At 41.0% G+C, this 7,662-nt stretch overlaps 1 pseudogene; it reads left to right on the top strand.

Moving 5' to 3' along the window:
• Nucleotides 1-722: 722 nt before the first annotated feature.
• On the top strand, nt 723-851 carry LOC121142099 (annotated as a pseudogene).
• Nucleotides 852-7,662: the final 6,811 nt, after the last annotated feature.

Genomic DNA, 7,662 nt, shown 5'->3' with positions numbered 1-7,662 from the left:
CCTGAATCTGGGTGTCAGTGAGGAGGCCTAGGGAATCTATTGAGCCTTGGGCAGCAGATCAGTACCCATCCCAAGTATACACACGGACTTTGGACTCCCATAGAACAATGTGAGGTATACTCTCACCCTGAACTCTTGGGGAAGGGTCTAGGCCCTGCCCTATATGAAATGACAGACTATGGACACCCCCATGGAGGGCCTCACCCTCCCTGGGGGAATGAGGTGATAATGGGGGGGGCACAGGAGGAGGGGAGGGAAAGGGAGAGGGACCTGGAACTGACTTGTGAAGCAACCTTGTTTCTTATCTAAATTTAAACTGGAAAATAAAATATATAAAAAAACCCATAGTTCCTTATTACAATGTGTTTTATCCAAGAGAAATATAAATTTTGCATTTCATTTTCTTAGCAGTTTTAGTAAGAACAGACAAAATTAAAAGAACTTCAAATGGCAAATTAGCAGGTAAATGGACAAACAACTTGTGACTACACAAGGAGTAAGATACTGAGCAACAAAAAAGGAATATCACCTGAAAACAACAGTGTGGGAGGCATCAGAGGTACCACACCAAGAGACGGAAGCCAGACACAAAAAGAACATGCTGTCAAATGTCACCTTAGGCAGGGAAGCAGGTCTGTGGCTGCCACCGGCTTCAGGTGGGGAGCTAATGGTGCTTTCTGTGCTATGACAGAGGTGATAATGGTTATTAGACTCTGTACATTATCGCTTCTCTGCCTTTTGGCTAAGATCAAGTGTAGACTCTGTACATTTATCAAAATTCACTGAACTCATAAAGCTTTCTTGTATCTGTGGGTCATATTTCAGTACTAATGATTTGGAGGAAAAACATAAGAACAGATATTTAAATACACTTGTCTGGTTACCTTTTAAGAACTGAAAATGTCAAGCTGAGCATATGGTTCAATGGTAGAGCCTGCCTAGCATGTGTAAAGCCTTGGGTTTTATTCCCAGAGCTAGGGGGGAGGGGATCATACAGATCTCTGGCTGACTTAGTGGTGTTTAAGGTTTGTATGTGGTAGACACAAGACAAAGATGAAAATTTGAAATCCTGTACATCTGTTTTGAATTCTTGAGTAACCACTGTGGAGCCATGTATGGGAGACCAGTAACAACTGCAAACTTGAAGATAATTCTGTTCTTCAAAGTGAAATTGTTCTTTCACAATCTTACTGATGTTATACTGAATTTACCAGATGAGGGCACACACCCATGTGGATAATCACCTAACTCCTGTCATCTTACACAGGCATGCAGTTGGTTATAAGGGTGTGTCAGGAGAGATGTAAATGCACAGGGACAGGTATCTAACTCTCCCACGACTGTGCTGTGCTTGCTTAGAGTAGTCTGATCTCTATTACTGTGGTGAAATAGCAAAGGCTGGACATTTCATAATGGTTTGGATTGTTGTTTTGAATGCTCATGCAGCTCCATTAGTTTGACCTCTCTGGAGGGCCCTTGTGGCTGGGCCAACATGGAGGAGAAGAAGGAAGGGAGATGGTCATCTACAGTAGAGGTCAAGCATGTGCAATGGATATCCTTTATAACAACACACTCTCATGAGAACTAACTTCTGAGGAATCAGTGTTTATCCCTTCCCAGGGCGGTGTGCCCAGTGACCTAACTACTTCATATTAGGCAAGATTACTTCAAATTTCCACCACCTCAAAATCCTTGCAGAGAGGACAAAGTCTACAATGTGTGACCCTCCAGGAGCCAAACAATAGGGGTCAGCTGTTGGGCATGTCCAGATCAGCCAGAGAGTATATTTCTATGGGATGCATCTTTTCATGTGTCTTTTGTCATGATTTAACAGACACAACTCACAGGACAGTTTGAAATGCAATGTGTGAGTTTCCTCCATATTAGACAGTGGGTCATGATGCCCCCTGGTGGCTCGGAACATGTACTCCATGGGACAAAATGGAAGCAGCAGATTGGTTTTCTGATCTAACCTCTGAATTGTCACTTGTTCCAGATTCCACTGGTTACAAAGGAGTTCACATTCAAGGGGTAGGGAACTAGTTCGCAGTAGCCTGCTTGTCTCTAGTCACTCTGGGTCCTTCAGAGTTGTTTATGTAGGTCCCATTGCCACTTCCACACTGAATATTCAAAGCAAGTCCTATAGAAAATCCGAAGTTGGCCTGTCACCGAAACCAGCCCATTGTTTGGCTCCGGCTGCTCTTTACCTCTTCTGTGTTTCTTTCAGTCGCTTTGCCTTCAGACTATTTTCTGAGCATCCTTTCAGATATTCCACCTTGGACCTTCTGGAAATTGCTCTCTTTGCTTGGACTCTTTCATGTGCTTGTCCAGCATTCCGATGCTTAATTCAAATCTCTAAGAATCCTGTCCTGGTAATAGTCTCACCTGCTTATTCAGCACATTCCTTATTTTTATTATTACTCTCATCACAGAAGTCATCCAGTATAAATTTTATTAAAGTATGTAAGATGGTACTTTATTTACATTCCTAAGGAGTGCCTTGTTAATCCTTTGTTTCCTGGGTTTTTGCAGAACACTATGACATCAAACTTAACTTTGTGTAATGAATCCTAATCTGTGAAAGCAGAGTTCCAAGGGTCCATCTAGAAAAACCCATTTAGAAATTGTGTTCCTGCCACAAATATTATCAATGCATTTGAAAGCACACATTCTAAAGTTGAGTTCCTCCCAGAGAAATATACCTTTCTTATATCTTATTTCATAATAAACCTTAATCAGAACCCTTGAATTAGTGAGACTTGGGTGCTTGCAAATGCTTGACTAATCCCCTGGGTTCCCTGAATCCCAGTCACAATAGAGAACCTCACAGACTGGTTTCTACCAGTGGTTTTACATCAAGCCCACACTGAGGTGTGCCAGCAGCGCAAGGTAAGCAAACCGCATTCCCTCTTCCCTGCAGAGTTCTTGGTTCAAGTCTAGAAGACAAATCATTCAACTGGTATTTCAAAGTGTCTTTCGCCTGCAGTTTCTTGTCTTTTTTTATGTTTCAGAAGCATGCTTTAACATGAAACTTGGCATGATTTAACCAGCCATATTCTCAACAAGGTTATCACAAAGCTGGCCATGGGATGACAATCACCACATTGTCCTGTTCTGGTAATGGTAATTTGTGTATGAAATCGTTGGTGAGGCCTCCAACTAAAGTTCACTTTAGTAATAAGCTAACACATTTATAAATTAGGCTTCATGGTTATTTTCTTTCCCATGTTCGTTTTTCAATTGGGTAAGGCAGGAAGCCCTTTTCATAATCTGTTCCATCCTAACTACAAGTATAATGTGTGAATGCAACCCAACTTACCAAATTCTTGAAGTTGTAGCTTCACTTTTAAAAACAATAGGTTCAATAACTATCCCTTAAAATAATTTAATTATAGTATCTCCCACAATACAACTTAGCAGTTTGTGCTGAAAGTAGTTTTTATTCTGTAAAGTGCAATCCCTACTCAACATGAAGGAGAGATGGTTCAGCAGTTAATAGCCCTAGCTGTTTCTCCAGAGGACACAGATTTAATTCCCAGCACCCATGTGGTAGTTGACAACTGTCTGTAACTCCAATTCCAGAGGACCTGGCAGCCTCACACAGAAACACATGTGGGCAAAACACCAATGCACATAAAATAAATAATTAAAATACAGGAAGCATTGAACAAAGACGTACTTTCCCTCATTTTAGTAAGGAATGGGACATATATCACCTACCTTGTTAATAGTCTTCTCAGCTGACACTGGCATGTGCAGAGAGACAGGTTATCCCTGAGATCCTGGAATCACTGATTCACGGAATCTTAGTGCACAACGAAGTGGTTGCTGTGATACGTCATTAAATGTGAGGTTTGTTAAACAGCAATCAATAGTTGGAACGTGGTAGGTGCCACTTACAAAATCAGAGCAGTGCAGGGGGTGGCGGAGCTTTTGGATGAGCTTAAAATGCCTGCAAGCTACCCTTGCTAATATTTTAGAGATGGGAACCTACAGTTCATGAGGAAAATTCAATCTAGAAGCATACATATACCTATTACTTATATACAGGTGGTAAGTGGAAAAGTGGAAGCGGGTGAACGGCCCAAGGAAGTGAGAGCAGTAATAAGAAAGGAAGTCACAAACTGAACCAGGGCAGAGGAATGATCAGGGGAGGAAGTCCCAGGGGAGGAAGCCGAGAAACAGCTCATCTAACTGGAATAGGGAAGAGAGAAATTGCAAGGCCAAGTGCGGTGTGACTGCCATAGGGTGAAAACTTTACGGCTGCTGTTTGTGAAGGAAAGCTAAGGTGGAAGCGCAGTGTATGCTCTGTGCCAACACGCTTGATCAATGTGGAATTAAACTAATATTTTACAAGCTGTTGTAGTCCATTGAATAACGAGGTTTGCTCGGTACTAAAAGCTAAGTAACAATGATCTGCACTGACATGAGCAGTGTCTGCAGGCTCTTACTGTGCATAAATGGGACATTCTTCACAGAACCAATAGGTGGAGCAGCTTTGCTCAAAGTAATTCTAAGTTTTGGAGAGGGAGGCGGAGGGGAGGGAAAAATGAAGAAAACTGAGGAGGAAGGAGGGAGAGTGAATGATAAAAGGAGGAAGAGGGGGCAGGGAGATGAATACCCAGTGAAGGAAGCAGACTAAGACAAGATGTGCGAGCCTTTGAAACCTGTGCTCCTTAAACTCGCCTCTCTGGAGAGACTTTCTGGAGGAGCCGTTAGCAGCTCGACATGGCTTCACACTGTTCCTGTCTCATCACACCGCTCCATCATGTTCATATTTCTCACAGTTGCCAGGAACTGCTGCATCTGCCATGCACTGCAGTTGCAAGAATTGTTGCATGGCCGTACCAGGGTTCTTGCCAGGACTCCCGCAGAACCCACCCCGGAGCTGACTTCATGAGAAAATGTGTACCATTTTCTGAGAATGAACGAGGATAGTTTGACTTTAGAATAATAAACGATCTGGCAGAAATGTTGAAGACATTCATCCAAATGGGGGTGTCCAGTGGTATAGCTTCTGTACGCCCACAGGATGTGTTCGAAGCTTCAGCAAGAAAAGAAAGGAAACATTTTTATCACTTCAAAGTCTCTATTTTTGTGTCCAATTAAATTATTTCTACCGTAAATCATCACAGAGCTAATTTATCTCAGTTTAGAGGAAACTCATAAAGCACAGAGAACTCAGGGAGTAAAGAAAAATACAATATAAGATAGACATGTAAACCAAACTAAACTGTGGAACTTTAAACTGTAAATTTATAACATATAATATAAAATTAGAGCTATAACTAACATGTCTGTTATAGCATGTCAATAAAAGTATCACATCATCTGTTGAAATAATTCAAATGGGACTATTCAGTAAAACCAAGAGACAATACATAGCAGAGACACACTTAAGACACAGTGCTTTGGAAAGTAATACATGGTAGCTATCCCAAGCAGGTACAAAAATTTAAAGATGAGTTAAGTAAAACAGTCACATCCAAAGAACATCAAGGAAGAAAAATGAAGAGTACTTAAATGTGACTACATAGAACTATGAAAGCCAAAGACCTTCATGATGGAGCCTTACTCACAGGGAAACATGTGCACAAAAAACAAAATATGAAGAAACTAAACTAAAGCACACTTGTAGCAGGTAATGTATTTTACTAATGTGACAGAATAAACACCAGAGAGTAACTTGCATTTTTGTTTCAGGATTCAAAGTAGCCAAGTTATCCAAGGTGTCTGTTAATATATGAACAGATTAGGAAGATGTATATATGCAATGGAGTTTGCAGCCACAAGGAGGACACAGATTGTATGCAGGAGGAAAATGGCTGCAACTGGACAGCATCATGTTTGTGAAATAAGTTGGTCACAGAACCAGTATTACAGTTACAGTGTTCTCATTTGTGGGCCTTGGGTTTTATATCATTATATGAAATCACTCATATATACATATATATCAGTATCATGAAAGGAGGGAAACCTGGGGAAAGGAAAGGGAACAGTGTGAGGGAGAGAGCAGGGGGTGGAGAGTGAATGTAGCCACAATACTTGGCTTGTCAACAGCTTACAAAACCCATCACTATATGCAATGAATACAGGACAATAACATTTCCTAAAAAAATGAAGACTTCATAGGCAGAGATAAAAAATAGGGCATTTTCTGGAAGTTGGCAGGAACTGTGGGTTCTAATCCAGCTTAGGTCCCTCTCTCAAGGGAAACTAGGCTCCCACTAGGCAGGAGACTCATGAGTTCTCAGCAGCACATCTTTCCGAAGACAACTGCTTTATTCTGGAATCTTTGGTGTCCCCACCAAAAAGTGGCAAGACTCCTTTTGTCTCCTAGCTTCCTCCACAGTGTCTGGTCATTCAGCATTTAGTGCTTTTGTATGCAAATAGACAGTCAGGGGTCACTAGGCATTGCGGAGAGTCTTCAAATACTTTCGAGACAAAGAAAAAGAAGCCAAGGAACACAAAAGTTCGTAATTATATCTTCAGACAAATATGAGTTTAAACTTAATATAAAATGTGGAACTAGGGACAAGAGAGATGTCTGAGTGGTTAACAGTACTTGCTTACTGCTCTTCTAGGACATCCAGGATTTATCTCCAGCACCCACACAGCAGTTCACAAATGTCTATAACTTCAGTTGCAGGTGATCCCATACCCTCTTGTGGCCTCCTCTGGCAACAGGTGTGCACATGGTGCGCTTGCATCCATGCAAGCAGCACAACCATACGCATACAATAAATCTTTTTTTTTTTTTTTTTTGGTAAGTAAATAAAAGACTGAAAAGATTTAAGAGTGGTTGTTTTAGGATAAAAGTGAACGGTGAAATCCTGATGAGTGTTTGCCTTACAAACCTTTAACCTTTTAAACATTTTAACATTTTAAAACTGTTAAGCTTCAGACATGCTGAAGGCCTTGGATTATTGTTGAGCCCTCAAAACACCATATTTTAAATCACATGTAGATTTCTATCAGCTCATGTTTCTTATTGGAAATGGCTTCCTTCCTGTTGCAGTAATATTTTTATCATGAGCTGCCATGGGTTTATCAGTGTTCTAAAAGCCCTCTTCCTGTTGTTTATTACGGCTAAGATTAATTAACATGAACTATCTTCCAAGTAGTTTGAGGACGTCAGATGGGTTCAGAGGAAATAATTACTTCATAAGTCCTAATAGTTCTTAAGGACCTGTTAGGTTCCACATTTTCTACCTTTGCTATTGGATACAACTTTTGTTCATAAAATTGACCTGTTAAATCACAGCTCATATGTACCACAAAGGGCGTGGGAAGCGTACCTCCGAGGGTGGGTACTGAATGATAAGAGATGTGTGACCTCCTGAAATGTTTCACCACCGAGTTTAGGGTTACACTGAAAGCACCAACTGTGGAGCAACCTGATCACTCTTCCTGGGGTTGTTTCCTCAGCACCGAGGCCCTCTGGCTCAACCATGGATACACTTCGCACATTCTGTAGCACTCAGCATAGTTATATTTCTATAGAAGGAAACCGGAAAAAACATATTCTGGGCTTTACAAGTCCACTGTATGATTTTTTTCAAAGTACATTTTTGTGACAAATTGAAACAGATGCTATTTCGATGGTTTAAAAAAAACCCAATGCCATTTTCTTGGCCATCAGCAAAATAAGAAAATGAAAGG

Source organism: Mesocricetus auratus, unplaced genomic scaffold (assembly GCF_017639785.1).
Source record: "Mesocricetus auratus isolate SY011 unplaced genomic scaffold, BCM_Maur_2.0 Super-Scaffold_100008, whole genome shotgun sequence".
NCBI lineage: Eukaryota > Metazoa > Chordata > Mammalia > Rodentia > Cricetidae > Mesocricetus > Mesocricetus auratus.
The sequence above is the reverse complement of the archived record's forward strand: the minus strand, read 5'-3'. Positions and strand labels throughout refer to the sequence as shown.